The sequence below is a fragment of the Onychomys torridus genome, chromosome 14 (genome assembly GCF_903995425.1).
Source record: "Onychomys torridus chromosome 14, mOncTor1.1, whole genome shotgun sequence".
Lineage (NCBI taxonomy): Eukaryota > Metazoa > Chordata > Mammalia > Rodentia > Cricetidae > Onychomys > Onychomys torridus.
The window spans coordinates 18,340,519-18,363,436 of record NC_050456.1 but is presented as its reverse complement, the minus strand read 5'-3'; positions in this window follow the sequence as shown (position 1 = coordinate 18,363,436).

Genomic DNA, 22,918 nt, shown 5'->3' with positions numbered 1-22,918 from the left:
GCCCTGACTCTGAAACTAGTACCAAAATAACACTGTTGGCCCCTAGAATCAGAGTCAGTGAAAGAAATGTGCCCTGGCCTTAGAGGTAGTGTCAAAACCCCAAGAAAGGCCAGCGAAACAAACACAGTTTGGCACTGAAATCAGGGCCATCTCTGCCCCTTGCTCACAAAACTGGCCAATCCCTGGGCAGAAAATAAACTAACCAATGACAGTTGATTCCTCCCCCTAGACATCCTATGTAAACTGCCCTGCCTGGTCAGTTGTGGGTTGTTCTCTCCACCCTGGTAGAGACAGCTACTCTCCTGGACTCCTCCTTCCCAAATAAACCTCTTTCTCAAATGAGTATTGGGTGAAGACCTTCATTGTCTAGTGAGCAGAAGAACCTTGCTGGGACGTCCCATAGTGGACTGAGCAAGGGGTAGCTGAGCAGAAGAACCTTGCTGGGACATCCCATAGTGGACTGAGCAGAAGAACCTTGCTGGGACATCCCATAGTGGACTGAGCAAGGGGTAGCTGAGCAGAAGAACCTTGCTGGGACATCCCATAGTGAACTGAGTGAGAAAGAGTGGGTAACACTGAGCCAGAGGTTGTGGCACTGCAGGAGAAGAGCAGGATTGCTGTGTCCTGCAAGGAGACCATCCCCCATCATACCAGGTATATCCTGACTTTCCCAAAGAGTCAGGATACCCTGACTTTCCTGAAGAGTCAAGATACCCTTCCTTGCTGAAGCAATTCCAGGACTGACTCTCCTGAGAAGTCAGGAAACCTTCCTTTCCAAGGTTGGGCTGTTTCTTTGCAGTCCCAGCCATCACAGCTGTGCTAAACAGCTCCAGGTGTCCGGGACACCTTCAGGGCAGAGCTCTTGTTCTGAGTAGCTCGAGGTGTCCAGGATACCTCACTCTCTAAGGCTGAACTGTCTTCTTGCAGTTTCAGCCATCAGTTTACTAACATTTTGGTGCCAAAACCTGGGACACCAAACCCAGAGTTTTGCAGTTTGTTTACTTACATTTGGTGCCGAAACCCAGGGCACCAAACCCAGAGTTTTTGCAGTTTACTTACAACCATTCTTCTCCTGCCTTCTCTGAGTATTGCTTTCCAGCTGGCAAGTGAGATCATACAGTATTTGTCTTCCTGCGTTTGGCTTACTTCACAGTGTACTACAGGCTCATGTGTGCAATGGAAGAAATGTCTTCTCTTTGTAACTAAGTACATTGTGTAGCTTTACCACAGTTTGTCTTGATGGTTTCCATCTCTTAGCCATGAATGGTGCAATGAACATGCACATATCCCTTAGCTATACTGATTTCAGTTCCTTAGGATATATATCATGTAGTGGGATTGCTAGGCTATGCGGCACATTTTAGGAAATTCTATACTGTTTCTTATAATGACTGTAACACCTCCTCCTTCCCCCAGCCATGCGTAGGGTTCTCCTTACCCACCTTGTCAGCATTCACTTCTGCTTTTTTTTATTGTAGTCATCCTAATTGGGGGGGGGGGGGGGAATGATAGTTTCTTGTCATTTTTACTTAAGTTTCACAGTTAATGCTGCTGAGCACATTTTCATATGCCTACTCACTATTTTGATGACTTCTGAAGAATAATGTTTATTCAGGTCCTTGGCCTAGTTTTTAATTTTGTCACATTTGTAGGATGGAAAGACCTCGGTGGCTAAAAGCACTTGCTGCTATTACCGAGGACATGGATTTGTTTCACAACAGTTCACAGCTATCTGCTGCTCCGGTAAGGGGATCTAAGACCATCTTTTGGCCTCCACAGGCACTGGGCATGCATGTGATGTGCTTACAGGCACACAAGCAAAACACTCATGCATTTAAAGTAAAAATAATAAATACTTTTAAATTCTTCATTGCTTTTGAGATTCTGCAAGTTTGAAGACACATGCATGCTTGCACATGTTTTGCTATTGAGTTGCATAAGCAGCTTTTATAGTACAGATATCAATCTATTATTCAATGTATGGTTTACAAATGCTTGCTTTCATTCTGTATGTGGTATTTTTATTCTCTTGTTTCTTTTCCTTTACAAAAGATTTTGTTTCATGTGTTCCTACTTGTCTGATGTTTTTCTTCCTTGTACTTTTTGGGGATTATAGGGAAAAATTACCACAAAGACCAATGTCAAGATTTCTCTTCATTTTCTTCTAAAAGCCATATGTTTGCAGGTCTTATGTATAAGTCTTTAATGTCATTTGTGCTCCTTTTTGTGTATAGAATGAGATCATGGCCCATTTGAGTCTCCTGCATGTGGAAATATGGTTTTCCCAGCACTTCTTTTTGAGATAGGGTTTCTCGTGTAGCCCTGGCAGTCTGTAGACCAGACTGATCTCATACTCAGAGAACTGCCTACCTCTGTCTGACAAAGACTGGGATTAAGGGCATGTACCATCATGCCCAGTTGTCCCAGCACTATTTTTTAATAAATAACCTTAAAAAAAATCCTGTTCCTGTGTGTATACTTGACATATTTATCAAACACCAATTTACGATAAATGGATAGGTTTGTCTAGTCTATTATATCCCATAGGTTTTTCCTTATGCAATACCATGCTGTTCTAATTGCTGTACTTTGCAGTATAGTTTGAAATCAGGAATCATAATGCCTCTGACATTATTCTTCTTTATAAAGATGACTTCACTAGAACATTAAGCAACTATTGGCTGCTGGGAGAAAGAGAATTGGCCTCTTCCAGGGATGATGTCCCTGCATTGGACAAATGCAGAGCTATCAGCCTTGAAACAATATACACACAAATAATGAAAATAGACTCAGCAGGATGTTTTATATATGTTTGTGCACACACACACGCACACACGTGTGTGTATGCGTGTGTGTGTGTGTGTGTGTGTGTGTGTGTGTGTGTGCAACAAATATAATAAAGAAAAAGTGGCCACTACCTTGTGGGGTGCGGCAAAAGTTTAAGAGAGGTGGGTCATGCTGGAGTGAGGAAAGGTAGGGAGAAGTGATATAATTCTATTTCAAAAAAACAATTACAAAACAAAAAAAGATTACTTTAAAAAAGATTATTTTAGCTCTATTCATAACACATAATTTATGGTTTTTGTTTTCTATTTCTTAAAAAAAATATTGAAAATATAGGGATTACACAGCATATATAATTGATTTGGACAGTATGTTTTTTAAGTATTAATTCTTCCAACTCATGAACATGGGATATCTTTACAATTGTAAGCTCATTCTTCCAATTCTTTCTAAGGTCATATATCAAGCTCAGTATACAGAATTGCCATGGTATTGATATGTTTATACCCAAGTATTTTATTCTTTTTGATTGTGTTATTAAAATATTCTAAAACAATGAAGCTGAAAAATAATTTCTAGAAGATTTTATACTATTCTTGAAGCATTTCTACAAATTTGAATTTATTTTGAAATTTAAAATGGGTATGGGAGATGTAACTCAGTTCGTAAAGTGTTTGCCTGATATTCCTAAAGTCCTGAGCATTCAATCCCTTGCAACACATAAACCAGGCATGGTGATACATATTTAACCTAGTTCAAGGTCATGGCAGGCAGCACAGTGAGTTCAAGAACAGCTTTGGCTACGTGGGACACTATGTCAAAATAATTGAAAATGTATAGGTATGGTATTTCATTAATATTTTGCAAGTATTGAAAAGCTAATGTTTCAAATTGTACTCTGAAACAATCACAATATAATAAAGCTAAAAAGAAGTGTATCTACACTTCAGTGTGAACTGAAGCAATATTGCCATACAGAGTACTTAAACTAAATTTCTTATCTTTCACCTAAGTAATTTTATAAATTATTATACCAAGTTTTATGTCCAGGTAGATACAAATCTATGTGGTTAATTTGAGGTGATAAAAATCAGAACAAAACATTTAAAGTTGGTGGCGAAAAAACGGTAGAGAGACCTCACAAAACCAAAGCAGATACACACAGGCACAAATCTGTAAACAGTGTTCTGAGAATGCAGGGAGTCACTGTCAGATGACAGATTCAGATCATGAGACATGGTCAGTAACCAGTAAATGGCAAACAATGGCAAGTCATCCAAGGGACAACACTGGAGAAGCCAGGGAAGATGTAATAGTACGAGGCATTACTCAGAAGGAAACCTGAAATAACTGACTGTCCACTCAAGTTGAATTTTGTATTCTCAACACAAGCCTTTGGAACTGGAGTTTCACTGGAAACAGAAATTTTAGCCTACCAAGTAGGATGTAGTAATCAGATATGGCAGAATATTCAGTGTCTATCTAAATAAATAGTTAATTTTTTAAAGTTTTATATATATATATATGTATATATATGTGTGTGTGTGTATATTCTACTGTTGGAGAGGTAATTCTCAAATAGCCACAAACTACTCCTCCTATCACGATATAATTTGTCAGAATTAATTTGAATACTTATTTTTTTAGAAAAATTATTCATTTTACATACTGAATACTTATGTTTTATTAACTAACATCTCTATTTCCTTTGCTTTTTTCCTGACCCAGATGGCCATACATGTTGATCCATGATCATCTGTTGCACAGTTTTACCTTTGACATGCAACACTTCCCCAGACTCTTAGTGCATTCTTTCCCTTAGCATTTTCCTGAGGAGCCCTGATTCCTTCTTCTGGAGAATGGCTTTAGAAACCAATATATGAGTTGCATTGTAAGTATTTGCTGCTGAAGAGTACCTTTATATCTCAGTCCTCTCAACCAAAAAAGTAAAGAAAAGTATGTGTACACTGGCATGTGTATTTTTTCTGGGTATATCCATTTGAATCTAAAAAATGAGCTCATAGTGATTGCTCTGACATTGCCACCAAATGGATGATGCTTCCCTCTTCTTGTGTGTTGTATCCTTGAGCTTCAGCAGAGAGAAACTTCGCTGTCAACACCCATGATCCATTCATTTAAATTACCAATACTAGTATAGGTATATGGAGATTTTATCATTATTAACACATACTACTTTGAAGGAAAAAAACAACTGACCAAAGTACATTGCTTGTGTGATGTTCCTTTGCCTTTAATCTATTGACTCTATGCTTCCAAATACTTTCTTTGGCCAAAATCTTTTTTCCCATCTTTATAGTAAGGTTGTTGAGCTCATGTTATACAATTATATTCTTTTCTCTCACTTTGCATTTCATTTGGATGAACTCTAATATCTCACATTGGATAACTCTCTACATCTGACATGAAGTGTCTTACTTACATCCATTACAATAATTCTGTGTCATAAAGATCTATGATATTGACAAATTGATACTATCTCCATTACTTCAGCAACGTGCATTGTAGTTTCATCATTCCTAAAATTAATCTAGAAAGCTAGACATAGCAACACATACATGTGAACTCAACTCTTAGAAGGTAGACCAAGAAGAGCAGGAATTATCAATGTTCATTCTCAGCTATATAGTGATTTCCAGCCTAGGTACAGCTATACGACACCTTGTCTCAAAGCGGGAGGGTTGATTTTCCTAATAAAAGGCATGCGGACTTTTTTCATTCGTTCTGTATCTGATGTGGACAAAGAGGTTGAGGAAGAACCCAGGATGAATAATTTTCTTTGGGCCTAGAGGTTGAATATGGCTTAGGTAGAATGAAATCAAGTGCAAAGGAGCCTGGGCTGGTGAACAGGATGTGCTATCTTGTCAAAGCCTGAACTTTGGAGCTAGAGCTGGGGGATAGGTAGAGTTCCTTTTAAATTTTACATAAAGGTTCATGGGGGAAAAGATCAGGCAAACTCACACAGCTAGACTCTGGCTAAAAATATACAGAATTTGGAAGGGCAGATGGATTCTTGATGTGGTGTGGGAAGGGCCTGGGGGCTTGGGACAGACAGGGAGTTTCTTGGTGGAAGCCCAGAAGTTGTGAGCAGTGTAGACAAGGGTGACTAGACTAGGCAGGGCACTGGATATAGATGGGAGCTAAATCTGGGGTCAGGGTACTGAGAGGGGAGGATTAGTCACACTTACCAGGCTAGACCTTTGTGGAGAATCACCTTCCCTTTTGCTCACTTGATCTATATAGTCCTGCTAACTCAGGAGATTTTGGATATATAACATTTCAACATTTTTTCACCCATACACTGAAAAAATAAACTATTCTCTTCAATGTTTAGATTTCTTCTTTTAAAATACTATAAGAAATTTTAAATAAAATATAGTGACATTTTATTTGTATTGAAATGTGATTTTATTTGTATGTTAATAAAGTTGCCTTGGGGTCAGAGCAAGCTATAGCAGAAGCTGGGCGGTGGTGGTACACGCCTTTAATCCCAGCTCTTGGGAGGCAGAGCTAGGCGGATACAGCTAGCATGGCAACACACGCCTTTAATCTCAATACCAACCATAGAAGACCTGGAGGTCTGTACAGACAGGCAATGACAAGGAGGTCATGTGGCTGGGTTTACAACCAATGAGAAAGCAGAACAGAAAGTCTATACAAAAAGAAAAAACACACAGAAGTAGCTCTCAGGCAGAGGAAAGACAGAGCAGCAGTGAAGGGTAAGGTTTTCAGCTCTCAGCTATTGCTCTGACCTCTTGGCTTTTAACTCTGCAATTGGCTCTGTGTTTCTTATTTAACAAGATGGTTACATCTGCAATAAAAAAAATTATACATGTTTGTATCCAAAACAAAATTACATTTTACTTTCTCCAATTTTAAACACATTGTTTCTACAGGCAAACAAGGTCAAACCTTATGATTTTCATAGATATAATTTGGTATATCTCATAAAAACTAAAACTCCTTTTACTTAATGTAATGAATGGGTGATGGTAGTATGAATAATACATTTTTTCACAAATGAAGGCAAATATGAGTTCGTATTTCTGTATTCAAGAGAAATGTGAACTAACTCAATAAAGATGAGCAATATTAACCTTAAGGAGTTAATCATGAGAGTGAATGAGGAAAGATAGTATAATTACCAGTATATGAAGGTAGTCATTAAGATGAACCAAGGCACATAATATAGTTTGTAGTTTAATATAAACAAAAGGCAAAGTTCCCATAGCAACACAAACTTTTCGCAAATGTATATATACTATACTTTGGGTTATTACTTAAGGTTCTAAATTTATAGTTTCTAATATATACATATAATTAGGGCATATCAACCTGACTCTGAAAACAATAAAATTTGTTCGTTAAAGTCATATGTATCATGATTTGCAAGCCTCCTCTTTCATTTTCTAGATAGTTGACATACCCTCAAACTATGCTGGTGTTTCAAGATACTGTCATGAAATCGTATTTGCCCTAGTGCTAGAACCATTTGTAAGCATTCTTGCTGCTTTAGCTGTAAAAATAGCTTTGTTTTAGGACACCTATATGGTCCATCAAGTTCAGATTTAAGAGTGTTAGTCACTAAGCATAGTGATGTTGAGATATACGGTTATATGAAGTTTAGAGGATTGAAGATGCAGCCTAATGTTACAGTACTTTTCTTTAATACATGAATCAATCCATTCCAGCACCTCAAAAGAAAAAAAACATTATCAAGCCTGGAAAATAAAACATCTAGCTCTAAATCATTTATTCACATAAGCAGTAAAATAACAAATATAATAAAATTTTATTTTTACCCAATGTGCATGATTACAATGCTATTCTTTCTGTAGAGCATAATTTTTGTTTCAATAATTCTATCTCAAATAATATGTCCCATTTAAACTGAATCTTTGTCATTGTCATTTTTTATGCATATGATTTTTTGCCTAAATTAAATATATATTTTCACCATCTATGTTCCTGGTGCCACCTAAGAACAGTAAGGGCAATGAGTCCCCTGGGACTGGAATTAGACCTAATTGTAAGGCACTATGCAGCAGCTGACAAACAAATTCAGGTCCTCTGCAAGAGCAGCAAACGCTCTCAACCACTGAGCCTTCTTTCTAGGCCCTTAAACTGAATCTTTACCTTGAATTTCTTCTTTAGAGGGTAAATGGGACTATTTAAACATTTATATTTACAAAATGCTTTCTAATGGCTTATATTGTAATATTTGTGAGATTTTTATGAATGTGCTAAATGAATGATAAGGATAATTACTTGTACTTTGCATATGGAACAGGAAGCAGCCATATAAGAGTACAACAGTGACATTAGCGATGTCATCGAGATATCAGCATAAGCCCTTGCACTGTTCATAGCAGACGGCAATAAATGTGTGTTTTAGTTCATATTCATGAATGTTATTTATCTAGGTAGAAAATCAAGCATTGTCATTAAAATTAACAACTAGATGCTTACTGCATTCTAAAATATTCTATTGGTTGACTATTTTTTGGGTTTTTTTTTGGGGGGGGGGTTGTAGTGGGTAGCCATTCCAGCCTTGGCCTGGAAGTTCCAACCCCCATTGAGGCTTCGGTAATGGTCACGCCTACAAGGCGGGGCTGAGAGAGGATGCTGAAGACCCAGGATCAAGAGGAGAGGCTTCTCTTGGTTCCAGGACCCTGGATGCTGGAGGTAGACTGAGCAGAGTTCTCCAGAGAACACCGCCGGACTGTGCCATACCTTTCCCAGACCCTGCAACCTATCCCTTCATTTGTAAGCTACCCCACAAAATAAACCTCCCTTTTAACTACGTGGAGTGGCCTTAATAATTTCACCAATAGGTTTTTTTGTTTGTTTGTTTGTTTTGTTTTGTTTTGTTTTTCGAGGCAGGGTTTCTCTGTGTAGCTTTGCGCCTTTCCTGGATCTTGCTCGGTAGACCAGGCTGGCCTCGAACTCACAAAGATCTGCCTGCCTCTGCCTCGCAAGTGCTGGGATTAAGGGTGTGCGCCACCACCAACCGACCATTAGTAGATTTTTTTTAACCTTTTATTTTATTTCAAAATTCTATTTCATTTTACATACAAACCATAGTTCCCCTTCCGTCCCCTATTCCCACTCCCCCCACCTTCCCAACCTACCCTCCATCCACTCCTCAAAGGCGGTAAGACTTTTCTTGGGTAGTCAATATAGGCTGGCATACCAAGTTGGGGCAGGACAAAGCCCCGCCCCAGCGAAGCAATGGTGGAGAGGGTGCCTGAACTAGTCTTCCCCTGTAGTCAAATTGGTGACTACCCTAATATTCCATAGAGCCTACATCTGGTGACTGATGAAAGCAAATGCAGAGACTCACAACCACTTGGCCAAGCTCCTGGAGTTCAGTTGAGGAGAGGGAGGAGGGATTATAGGAGCAAGGGGGCCAAGATCATTATAAGGAAAACCACAGAGACAACTGACCCAAGCTAGTGGGAGCTCATAGACTCTGGACTGACAGCTGGGGAACCTACATGAGACTAAATGTGGGTGACAGTTGTGTGGCTTGATCTGTTTGTGGGGCCCCTGGGAGAGGGACCAGAATTTATCCTGGGTACACGAACTGGCAGATTAGTTTTTGTTGTTCACTGTAAACTAGTGTTTAAGTAGGTTTTAGTTTTACTCATCTATCTGTCCCTAAATTCAATGCTCTCAATTTTTTTTTCAGTTATTTGTTTATAGGTCTATACATTTTTTTCCAATTTTTAAAAATTTGAAGTTTCCCATTTGAAGTAAAATAACCATAGCTATGAGTGATTTTATTTTTTTTGTGAAACAAGATCTTACCAGGTAGCCTGTCCTAGTTAGTTTTCTGTAGTTGTGATAAATTTAACACCAACCAAAAACAATTAGGGATGAAGAGGTTTATCATAACTTTGAAACAATATTATAATGCAGTTGAATTCTCAATCTTTAAGTGAACATTGGTTTTGAAGTCTCAAAATTAAACCATTTTGGAATTTAAACTGTCTATTGGTTATAACAGATTTACATTGCTCTCTAAGTTGACATGTATTTAATATGCTTAAAAATATAAAAAAATGTGAAGATAAGGATGAAAGTGAAAATATTATTTCAATTGAAATTTGAATAAAATATTTATAATAGCATAATTAATATTTTTCCATTTTCTAGAACATACAGAAATGTCATTGTTGTATAATACAAATAGTTTTTCAGCCTAGTGACAGTGGTGCATACCTTTAATCCCAGCACTTTGGAGGCAGAGCCAGGTGGATCTCTGTGAGGTCAAGGCCAGCCTGGTCTACAGAGTGAGATCCAGAGCAGGCACCAAAACTACACAAAGAAACTCTGTCTTGAAAAACCAAAAAAAAAAAAAATAGTTTTGTTCATGTTGCTATGAAAATACATGTTTAGATAAGTAAGTTTCAAAAGAAGAATGCCCATTTCTGGGGGGAAATGATCCCCTTTAAAGAGTGATAAATATTCAAGTTTTTCTTCATGAAGATAATGTTTCTTGTCTGAGTCAACATACTTTACCATTTTTAAACTTTTCTCATCATTTTTTTGACAGCAGGTTTTCTAATTTTGACAGCTTTTTAAAAGTAATTTTAACAGCCGAGTGATTTCTCTTCTAAGCAAAGTCAGATTATGTGAAATGTCAATGCAAAAACTATACACTTTGACACATAATCATTTTAGCTGAATTTACTTATTAAATTTGCTTGCTATTACTAATAAAATATAAGTGCTTAGCTAATTGTATTTATTTTTGAAATGTTTTAATGGTATTTAAAGGGGTATTCTTTTCTACAGTGTCTCCTTGCATCAAGATTACTCCTTCCTAATCAAAGAAGAGAAGAGAGGATCATATTGCTAGGTAGACACAGGCAATTGAGAGATGTAGTACTGTGGACACCGGAAGTTTAATGTGCAAGTCTTCCTTGTCCTAAACTAGAAGGGAGAGAGACATTAATACCCTAGAGGAAACTCACTCTCTTGTCTTATCTGAATATCCCTGAAATCCATTTACATAAAAACTAGTGACTTTCTAGACTAAATTTACCCAGCTAATTTCCTCAGTCCTTTATTTCACAAGGTGTTCTATGAGGTGAAATAGTACCTGGTAAATATAAAGAGGGTATCAATTCAAAGACCATCTTAAAATATTTTCTCTTGTCTCCTTCTTCCTGTTCACTTTACCTTGACGTTGGAAAGTGAGTTTTGTAACAGGAATCTTAAAAGTTCTCATTAATGAAACCAAACCCGAGGCCAGTTATTGGGGTGAATGCTGGAAGATCAGAGAAGCAGAACAAGCCACAGCTATCTCACCTTGCTAGTTCCTCAGGTGATCCTGTTTCCTCAGGCTGGAAGCTTCTGAGTCCTCCTCCACATGAATCTCAGCTGAACTGTGTTGCTCCAAACTTAACTAACTACATGCTTTTTCCTCCCCTAATTCCTGGTCCTCACGCCTTATATACTTTTCTCTTTCTGCCCGGACTCCCTGGGATTAAAGGTTGTGTTTCTGGGATTAAAGGTGTGGGTCACCATGTTTAGCTGTTTCTAAAGTGGCCTTGAATTCAGAAATCCAGCTAGCTCTGCCTCCCAAGTGCTGGGATTAAAGGTGTGTACCACCACCGCCCAACTTCTGCTATAGCTTACTCTTCCCATTTTCTAGCCACCAACTTTGGCTTTGTTCTAGTGACTGTCTGCTCTCTGACCCCAGATATGTTTATTTCAGGGAACACACAATATTCTGGGGGACACAATACCACCACAGAGTTTTCTCAGAATGATACAGATAACTTAAAAGGTTAATGTAAATGGCAGTATTGCAGAGAAAATGCTTGTGTTGTTGCTGTATATTGAGTCTGGGGACTAATAACTGCAAAGCACATGTTGCCTCCTGAGCTATCTCTCCAGCACCATGGAGTTCATTTCAGTCAGTGATCCACCATTAAGAAGAAAATTTCATTTCACCACTATTCTAAGTAAAATAAAATTTCGCCTAATTTATATCAAAATACATCCTAATATAATAATGAAACAATGGGGCTGGCAAAATGTCTAACCTGCTACTAAGCCAGATGACCTTATTTGATCACTGGAGACCCACATGACAAAAATAGAGAAGTCTTGTGTGCTATCTGACCTCAACATGAGCATTGGGGCATTCACACACTGACACACACACACACTCTCATACAAACTTATGCAATAAAATTAGTAAAATGTAGAAAAGTAATTACTTTTATTAAAGTCCTTCATGAATATATATATATATATATATATTAAACTGTCATATCAATTTAAGAAAGAGCCTAACTCAGTTTTCTTTAGAGACAGGATCTCACTAGCTCTGTAATTCACCTTGTGTTTTTAAAGATATTTTAAATTAAAATACAATTACATCATGTCCTCCTTTTGCCTTTCTTGCTCCTGGTCTTTCTGTGTCGCTCCCTCCAACTCCTCCTACTTCCCTCCTGTCGAGCTGATAACTTCTTCTTCTTTTTTTTTTTGGTTATTATTGTTACATATATACATCTGTGTTTCTGTGTACACAAATATATAAATACAACCTTCTGAGTTTGTTTTGTTTTTATTATGTGTATGATTTCAGAGATGACCACATTGTACTGGATAATCAATTAGGAGGCTCATTGCTGAAAGAAGCTAATTCTTCCTTTCTCCATAACTATGAGCTGTCTATGAGTTCTTTGCCTAGGGATGGGACCCATGAGATTATCTCCTTCTGCAATAATGTGTCTATTGATGTTGTGATTGTTCATATGTTGCTTATGCAGTCATTTCTACGAGACAGTCTCACAACAGACTGCCTGGTATTTTTTAGCTTAAAAATCTTTTTGCCCCTCTTCTGAGATGTTCCCTGAGCTATAGATGCAGGAGCTTTGTTGAAGATACATCCAGTGGGGCAAGGGTCCCCACAATCCTTTGATCTCTTCACTGTGCCATAACCAATTTTGGTTCTCAGTACTGGTAACCATTTGCTGTAAAGAGAAGTTTCTTTGATGAGGTTTGGTAGATACACATATTTGTGGGGATATGGATAAAAGTTTTAAAGCAGTAGTTAGGAATTATGTAGGTCTAGAGGAGTGGTGGTGGGAGATTCCTCTCTAAGATCCACAACGTCATTAAGTGCAGGTAGTGGCTGGGTTTCCACCATGAGGCATGACATTCATCCTGTTGAGTAGATCTCAAATACACTAGATAGTTAGCACCAACTTATACATGCCACTTATTGTATCTTCACAGATATGGTGCCATACTAGTCATCGTTGTGATTCTTAGTTGGCACAGCTGGGGAAGTATTCATTGTTTCCCTCCCTTGCCATCTGGTGTCACTTGTTCTGATACTGTGGGAAATGGGCCAGGGAAGGAAAATTTCAGATGAGATCCAGGTCAAATAATCAGAGTCTTGTGTTCTAAAAATTATTATTGTATCCACAGCAACAGGGACGACCCCTCAATCTCTGATATGCAACCACTGACAACAGCAATGACCTGACCAATAACCTTGGTGAACATAGTTGCAAAAGTCCTGAATAAAAGTCTAGCAAACAGATATAGGCATATAACATTAGTATCACCCACCACATTCAATTTGTCTTGATCCTGAAAATGCAGAGATAGTTCAACATTCATAAGTAAATTACTAAGGTAATTCTTATAAATGGACTTAAGGACATAAGTCACATGACTATCTCAATAGATGCAGAAAAGTCTTTTAATAAAATATAACATGCTTTGATGATGAGTCCTAGACAGAACAGAGCTGAGGAAGGGAGGACATGCATCAGAGGAATGAAGGCTGTATGTGACAAACCTACAGTGAATAGTATCCTAAATGGAGAAAACTCAAAGCAATACTACTAAAATCATGAGCAAGACAAGAGTTTCTCTATTCAAACTTCTTTTCAATATAGTGCTTGAATGCAAGAGAAGGAAATCACAGGGTTAGAAATAGTAGAAGAAATCAAATTATCCCTAGTCACAGAGAACATCATCTTATACATAAAATATCCCCAAAATTCACCAGAAAATTTCTAGAAACAATCAACAATTTTAGCAAAGTTGCAGGATACAAAACCAACTTATGAACATCCAGTAGCCTTTCTGTATGCTATGGACAAACATACCAAGCAAGAGCATGTACTCAGTCTCACTTACAATATCATGAAAGACAATAAGACATTTGGAATTAATGTAACCAAAGAGATAACAGACATCTAGAAAAACTTAGTTTATTGATAGTATCCTATATTTCCTGATTGTCCATTTCCTGTTTTTTTGTTTTATAATTAATTTAATTTTACATATCAGCCACAGATTCCCCTGTCCTCCCTCCTCCCACCTTTTCCCTCCCTCCCCCACCACCCGCCCCCCATTCCCATTTCCTCCAAGGCAAGGACTCTCCTGGGGAGTCAACTCAGCCTGTTGATTCAGTTGGGGCAGGTCCAGTACCCTGCTCCCTACATTTAGGCTGAGCAAAGTGTGCCAGCATAGGCCCTAGGTTCCAAAAAGCTAGCTCATACACTAAGGACAGGTCCCAGTCCTACTGCCTGGGGACCTCCTAAATACTTCAAGCTAATCAACTGTCTTGTCCACTTATCCAGAGGGCCTGATCCAGTTCCATGGGGGCTCCTCAACTATTGGTTCATAGTTCATGTTTCCACTTGTTTGAATATTTGTCCCTGTGCTTTTTCCAATCATGGTCTCAGTATCTCTTGCTCATACAATCCCTCCTCTCTCTTACCAATTGGACTCCTGGAGTTCCACCTGGGGCTTAGCTGTGGATCTCTGCATTTGCTTTCATCAGTCACTAGATGAGAGTTCTATAATGACAGTTAGGGTGTTTGGCCATCCGATCACCAGACTAGGTCAGTTCGGGCTTTTTCTTGACCATTGCCAGTAGTCTATTGTAGAGGTATCTTTGTGGATTTCTGGGGACCTCTCAAGCACTTTGCCTCTTCCTATTCCCATGGGGTCTTAATTTATCATGGTATCTCTTTCCTTGTTCACCCTCTCTGTTCTTGATCCAGCTGTGATCTCCCACTCCCCTAAGCTCTCTTTCCGTTGACCCTTGCCATTCATTACCCCTCCTCACATCCAGTTTGCTCATGTAGATCTCATCCATTTCTCTGTTCTTGGGCAATCCCTGTGTCTTTCTTAGGGTCCTCTTTACTAGACAGCCTCCCTGGAGTTGTGAGTAGCAGTCTAGTCATCCTTTGCTTTGCATCTAGTATCCACCTATGAGTGAGTACATGCCATGTTTGTCTTTCTGAATCTGGGTTACCTCACTCAGGATGATATTTTCTAGACCCATCCATTTGCCTGCAAATGTCATGATCTCATTGTTTTTCTCTGCTGAGTAGTACTCCATTGTGTATATGTACCACATTTTATCTATCCATTCTTCAGCTGAAGGGCATCTAGATTGTTTCCAGGTTCTGGCTATTACAAACAATGCTGATATGAACATAGCTGAGCAAATGCCCTTGTGGTATGATTGAGCATTCCTTGGGTATATGCCCAAGAGAGGTATAGCTGGGTCTTGGGGGAGATAGATTCCCAATTTTCTAAGGAAGCATCATATTGATTTCCAAAGTGGCTGTACAAGCTTGCATTGCCACCAGCAGTGGAGGAGAGTTCCCCTTGCTCCACATCCTCTCCAGCATAAACTGTCTTCGGTGTTTTGATCTTGGCCATTGTGACAAGTGTAAGGTGGTATCTCAGAATCGTTTTGATTTGCATTTCCCTGATGATTAGGGGTGTTGAAAATTCCTTAAGTGTCTTTCAGACATTTGAGCTTCCTCTGTTTAGAATTCTCTGTTTAGCTCTATAGCACATTTCTTAATTGGATTGTTTGGCATTTTGATGTCTAATTTCTTGAGTTCGTTATATATTCTGTCATATATGGGGTTGGTGAACATCTTTTCCCATTCTGTAGGCTGTTGCTTTGTCTTGTTGACCGTGTCCTTTGCTCTACAAAAGTTTCTCAGTTTCAATATTTATTAATTTTTTTTCTTAGTGTCTCTGCTACTGGTGTTATATTTAGGAAGTGATCTCCGGTGCCAATTTGTTCAAGACTACTTCCTACTTTCTCTTCTATGAGATTCAGAGTAACTGGATTTATGTTGAGGTCTTTGATCCACTTGGACTTAAGTTTTGTGCACAGTGACAGATATGGATCTATTTGCAGCCTTCTATATGTTGACATCCAATTATGCCAGCACCATTTGTTGAAGATGCTTTTTTTTTCCATTGTACAATTTTAGCTTCTTTGTCAAAAATTATATATTCATAGGTATGCAGATTAATGTCAAGGTCTTCAATTCCATTCCATTGGTCCATGTGTTAGTTTTTATGCCAAAACCAAGCTGGTTTTATTACTGTAGCTCTATAGTAGAGCTTGAGGTCAGGGATCGTGATGCCTCCAGAGGTTCTTTTATTGTACAGGATTCTTTTGGCTATCCTGGGTTTTTTGTTTTTCCATATGAAGTTGAGTATTATTCTTTCAAGATCTGTGAAGAATTGTTTTGGGATTTTGATAAGGATTGCATTGAATCTGTAGATTGCTTTTGGTAAGATTGCCATTTTTACTATGTTAATCCTGCCTACCCATGAGCATGGGAGATCTTTCCATTTTCTGACATCTTCAATTTCTTTTTTCTGGGACTTAAAGGTCTTGTTATACAGGTCCTTCATTTGCTTAGAGTTACCTCAAGGTATTTGATATCATTCATAGCTATTGTAAAGGGTGATGTATCTCTGATTTCCTTCTCAACCTGTTTGTCAATTGTATATAGGAGGGCTCAAATATTCTTTCTTATTTTATCTAGATCCTCTATCTTCAAGTCCTGATATTCTAATTTCAATTGATTCATTCAAGTTAGGAGGCTTTTCCATGAGTTTTCTAATTGGGACATTGAGTTTTATAATTCTATCTTCATTTTAGCTTATGTTCTCATCAACATTTCTCTTTATTGGATTTGGTGTTTGAATTCTGAGTTATCTTCATAATCTCATTCAGCTGTGTATGTGTGTTTTCTTGAACATCACTTCGGTGCTACATTTATTAATTGTTATCCTCCTGGAGGAGAATAATCAAATTTTATTAAATACTCCAAGGAATTTGAAGAAGACATTTCATTGAACAGCTCTTCTCCAGTTGGTGTCTTATTGCTCATAACATAGCTGACACATAGGCTGCTTATAGCTGTGCCTCATGCACACTACTCTCAAACATAGCAATACATTCTGTATTCTATCAGCCAGTTTTTTTAAAAAATCAACAAAGACAGGAGACAGAGTACATTTATTCAAGAGACAAGGCATTCCATACTAAAGAAAAAAAGATTTCCACCCTGTGATTCCCCTTAAAGAGTCTCTACTCTTAGATGGTATGGCTTGATTACAAACCCTGTTACCTTCCATGGGAAGCACATAATTGTCCATGGGAACAAAGAGACATGTCCACCAATAACACATAAGGAAATGTGGCCATATCAAGATTGCTTTCACAGATAGTCTACCTCCAGATAGATCAAATTTGTGTGCATGTCTTATCATTAATCCTAGAGACCTAGTCTCTAACTCCTCTTTGGTTCTGTTAGTCCCTGTTAGACTGGCAATTTTGAAGCATTTCTTTCATGGAAAATGAAATCAAATGACTCATCAAAGCACCAACTATGGTGTTCCCTGACCAAACTTCTATCAGTTCCGCTAGGGAGAAAAATCTCCTCCATCCCAGCACTTGTTTGTTGTATTTGGGGTGAGGCTCTGTGAATCTTCTAATTTTCTGAGTTTCCTGCACCTCATAAGTTTCAGTAGATTCCTGAGCTTCTGGGTTTTTTGTTTGTTTGTTTGTTTGTTTGTTTTTTGAGCTGAGGATCGAACCCAGGGCCTTGAGCTTGCTAGGCGAGCACTCCACCACTGAGCTAAATCCCCAAACCCCCTGAGCTTCTGTTAACATCTAGTTGAAATGGGGATGTTTTGGGAAGATATAGGGGGGTTTGAGAGAAGTGGGAGAGTATGTGAACATATCTTATTGTATATAAATATGAAATTCTCAAAGAATGAAAAATTATATTTTTAAATAAAAAGAAAATGAACTATGATAAACAAGAAATACTTAGCATATAAAGCCCTTAAATTGGGAAAGACTTTTAAGGAAGGAATGCAAGAGCCCCTGATAGCCTAGCTTATATGAGGACAGGGGACATGGGGACAGATGGATCAATCTGAGTGCTATGGAATCAGAGACACTGAGTAATATAACTATTCACCCATTCTTCAGACAAACTAAGGATAATCTGGGTTAATATGAGGAAACTAACCCCCTGATGGGCTGGCTTTGGTGAGTCATTAGAGAAACTAGGTTGTCACTGGCTTATCATCACTGGCTGAAGTCTCAAAGAATATCAGGGACTTGAAGACAACAGGGAAGGACAGGCATTACTAAGAGAATTGGGTATAAATGAGGTAATGATTCATATCTGTTAGATCACTGATCTTCTATCTGCCAATCTCTCTCTCGTAAATCTGGCTATGCTCCCTTCCTACAGCTTTTTCCTCTTCATATAGATAGTTAATATAAATAATGCTTATTTGTGACCTTGCAGTCTCCCTTACTTTGTGACTGCCAGCCCAGCCCTCTGATACTCAAGCCAAGAACAACTTTAAATTATAGTTTTACTTTCATCTAGTCCCTTCCTGCCAGGGGATAAAACAGCTACAGAGTTTGTTTCTCCATTCAAAACTTCACCATGCTATCTATGATAACTATCCATTAGGAGTTCTTTTTCAGAGCTGAAGATGTGATCTCCTTCTGGACCCCATTGTTTGTTTCTGTTGCATTTGTGCTATAACTCTCCAAATAAATCTCTCCCAAAAGGTAATTGATTAAAGCACTACTCTACTAGACCTTTAACCTTTATTTATATCCAATGCCTAATCTGCTTAACCAGATGAGACTGTGTTTGCAAGAAAGTTAAGAAAGAGTTTGATTCAGCAGGGATGTTGGGACTGCTATGTCACTTTAGTTGCTTTACTGAGTCCCATGCTGGAATGTGATCTATACAAATCAAGAAGGGTTCTGACAGATCTAAATATTTTAGAGTATCATAAAAGTCAGATATGTGAGATATTAAAGCAATCGGAGGTGAGTGATCAAAGCAGATTAAAGCAGTCTGTTCACAAAGGTAAGTATGGCAAAATTTGTTTCAGGACAGAGCTCCTAAGGAACAAATTCACAGAACGTCAAATGCTGTTTTACTGAGCTTGCAGGAAGCATTAAAACCCAAACAACCGTTTACAGTAGACACATAATAAAACAGTTCAGGTGAATAAAAAAGTGTTTCCTATGAGTGGGCAATTATTTCCCAAGAGTATTTTGTATATGTTTTCTTATTATAAGAAAATATAATTAGAATTCAGGTTGTTCATCAAGCCCATGGCCCTTGTATCACCCAGCTATGGCCAACAGAAATACAAGGGCCTTGGTGCTGGCTGAAGGATGTCAGAACTGAGACTCCAGCATCAGAGACAGGTACTCCAGACTGGACCATAGCCTGGCTCCATCTTGGGCCTGAACCAACCCCAGTAACATAAAGCGACTGCCCATTGCCTTTGGGAATGGAGAGACATGCAGTTGTTTCACAGCAGCAGCAGCAACACTTCAGGATGAAGAAGACAGGTGACTCATGAGAAGTGACTAGGGATTGTGGGAAGTTGTATCTTGCATTGCCCCTCATATGTGTTGCTCTACTCAACAGTGCTTTCTTTGTGTGAAACTATTAGTACAGTTGGATATCCAATTTACGATGTATTGGACATCACTAAAATGCCATTCTTATGATCTCTTTAGCCAACCAAGACCAATTTTCAGCTGATTGTAGGAGATGCTGATAGGCCTTCTGTTATCTTGCCCATCTTCTACAAAAATAAAAGTTTCATTATATAGCTGACTAATTGGCTTAAATCAGGTAATAAAAAATATACTTTAATTTTTTATCAATGAATGCATTTACTATGGTAAATTGAAGCTGAATCCACTAGGAACAATATATCATGATTATCAATTCAGAAGTAAGGAACTTAAGTACTTATTCCATATCTCATTTTCATTGCTTAAAGTTGTTCCCAAGAAAATTAAATCCCTGCTACTCCATATATTGGCTGGTCAAGCTTTTGAAGCATTGTGGCAAGCTCTCAGTCAAGGCCACAGAGAGTTTGAAGTGCATGTTGGTCAGCAAAAGATCTAACCATAGAAAGTATAATCAACTCAGAAGGAGCTAGAAAATACAAGATGGAATGTGGTAGTAATTATAATATAAACTTGGACTTCCTTTTTACAGTCCCACTTAATGGCCCTTCAGAAGTTCCCTGGAGGGAATTTGACCTTGCTACACACCCACATCTCCTGGCCTCATCATCTGGTCATTGGCTCTTTAATGTATGCTCCTGTAATCCCACCACTCTCATTCTGCATGCATGAGCAACCAGGACCACATGAATGATGTCAAGAGCTTGAGATATAACCAGGGCACCTGTGAACAAGCCTATAGAAACTTCTGATGGTCTGGGTGGCTGAGCCTGGGTAAATGCCTTAGGCATTTATTTGGGAGCAGAAAGCCTTTCTTGGACATTTTCTTCTAAAGCAAGCCTGTGAAAAGAGCTTTCAGTTTTACGTCCTAGATGAGATTGGTGTAGCCTCATTTTTAAGGCACCTTTTTTTATCATCCTGGTACAGAGATCACATTTTATTTTTAATTGCACTAGGCACTAATCTCTTGAATAATTACAGCCTCTACGTCTGTACCTGCGTTGTTTGTCTCACTTCTTTCACTGTCAAAATATACATAGTTTTTAACTGTTTTGCTCTGTTGTTTGTTGTGAGTTCTCACCATAAATCAAGTTAAAAGCAGTGAGCCATAACCAAAATAAGTCTAAATGCTGTGCTATCTTGAAATTCCCCAACCAAACAAATTAGTCCATTGTTTTTAATTCAGCCTTCAATAAAATCTTTAGGACACAGGCCTAAAGTAGTCGTGTTATTCGCCAGAATGTGACATGTGTGTCCTGCAGCCTAATTTCCAACAGAGTTCTTGTTCCCATCTGAAACTTCCAGAGGATAGTGTATCATCAGCACATCTATGGCATTCTCTTCGTCTGAATGAACCTTCACCAGAAGGGCCAAAGTCTTCTCACAAGGCTGGGGAGATTTCTCAGCAGGCAAAGTGCTTGCAGTAAAAGTGTGGAGACCTGACTTCTGATCACTCTAACCAACGTAAAGCCAAAAGCCAAGCATATTAGCAGGCATTGCAGGATGAGAGGTGGAGACAAGAGAATCCCTGAAAGTTTATAGACCAGGGAGCCTGGCAGGTGCAGCAGTAAACAAAGAACACTTGTCTCAAATAAGGTGAAAGACTAAGAATGACACCCAGGGTTTCCTCTGGCGTCGACAGATTGGTTATGGCATGATCATATCCATTCTTACACTCATTCAAAGAGAGAGAGAGATTGGGGGTGGGACTGTTAACTATCTTAGAATATTTTACAGATTTCCAAACTCACAACACCAAACTCTTCCACATTCCTAACACAAATCATTTTCAAAAGTCCTCAAATGTTGACCATGCTCTGGTAGAAGACCCCATACCTGGCAGCACAAATTTGATTTGGTGGGATTAAAAAAAAAAAGTCACATACATCCACAGAAGTTGTGGGGTTGGACCTGGAAGGAATTATGAGGTGTTGGGAAGTGTATATAATCAAAATCCCTTGCATGTGTGCACTAAACTCTCAAAGAATGATTAAATGTATTATATTATTTTTAAAAGCCTTCAGATGATGTGGTCACATTTAGTACATGAATGCTGACTCCTGGTACCAACTTTCTGTATTAGTTGTTTATCTTGTCACTGTGGCAAAATTCTTGACAGAAGCAGCCTGTAAGATGGAAGATGGGAAGCATGTGGCTTTAGGATGTATTAGTCCATATGTGAGGAAGGAGTGGCAGCAAGAACAGCTCCATGGTGACAGGAACTTGCAGCTATAGTTACTCAAGTCACATTTGGACCAAGAATCAGAAACAGAACTGGAAGTAGAGCTAGGCTCTAAATCTCTACCCCAGACAAGGCATGGAAGAAATGACCAATGAACATGCCACCTTCCTCTACCTTAGTGTTCAGTGAGTTTGGGGGGTTTACTTATGGTATTTAAGTGACTCTAAGACATCTCTGTCACTAAACATTCCACCTCATCATGCGTGATGATTCATGAAACCCAACTTCCTGAAGCTTCCAGAACAATTCAGTGGTCAAACTTGAACCTGAGGGAAGGGTTTTGTAAGTCTTGTAACTTTCAGTAGCTTCCTATGCCTTGTAAGTTTTATTTACTTCCTAGCTTTTATGAGCTTCTATCCTCTTTCTAGTAGGGAATCTTTCAGTCTGGGAAAAATAATTTCAGAACACCACTGCCCTTCCTCCAACTCTTAGGTTCTTTCCAACAGGAGAGTAGTTTGCTGCAGACATAATATTCATACCACTATTTACATTGTACCTGGCATGTTGGTACAATAGAATTCAGAATCTATAGCCAAGAAAGACTAAATGAAAATTATCCACCAGAAGCCTATATAGGCTTCTGCCACTTTGAAAGCCGTTCTCCAGAAAGGGAACTTGAATCTCAGTCCTAGGATGATTTTTCAGTGCCCTCCAATCAAAGCAGGAATGAAGTGTCTTCATAAATAGAGACTACCTGTGTAGTTAGGCCATGAAACCAACTAATATCTATGGCGAGAATCTTCATGGTTCATTGCCATAAGAGCTTCCACAGCCAACATCTCACGGCTGAAAATGAGATACTTCACTCAATAACGTCATGGCCCCTGAATAAGATCTTCCCACTTAATAGTTTTCAGGCTGTTCACTCTTGCATGCAATTATATTACTCTGGGGACTGGGTTTGTGAATCTTGACATTTTCAGGAACTTCCTGAGGCTTTTTAATTTTGTTGATTTCTTGGATCTTATAGGTTTTATCAAGTCCCCAGTCTTATGAGTCTCCTTTCTCTCTCCAGGAAGAAATAGTGTAATTTAGAATATATATCC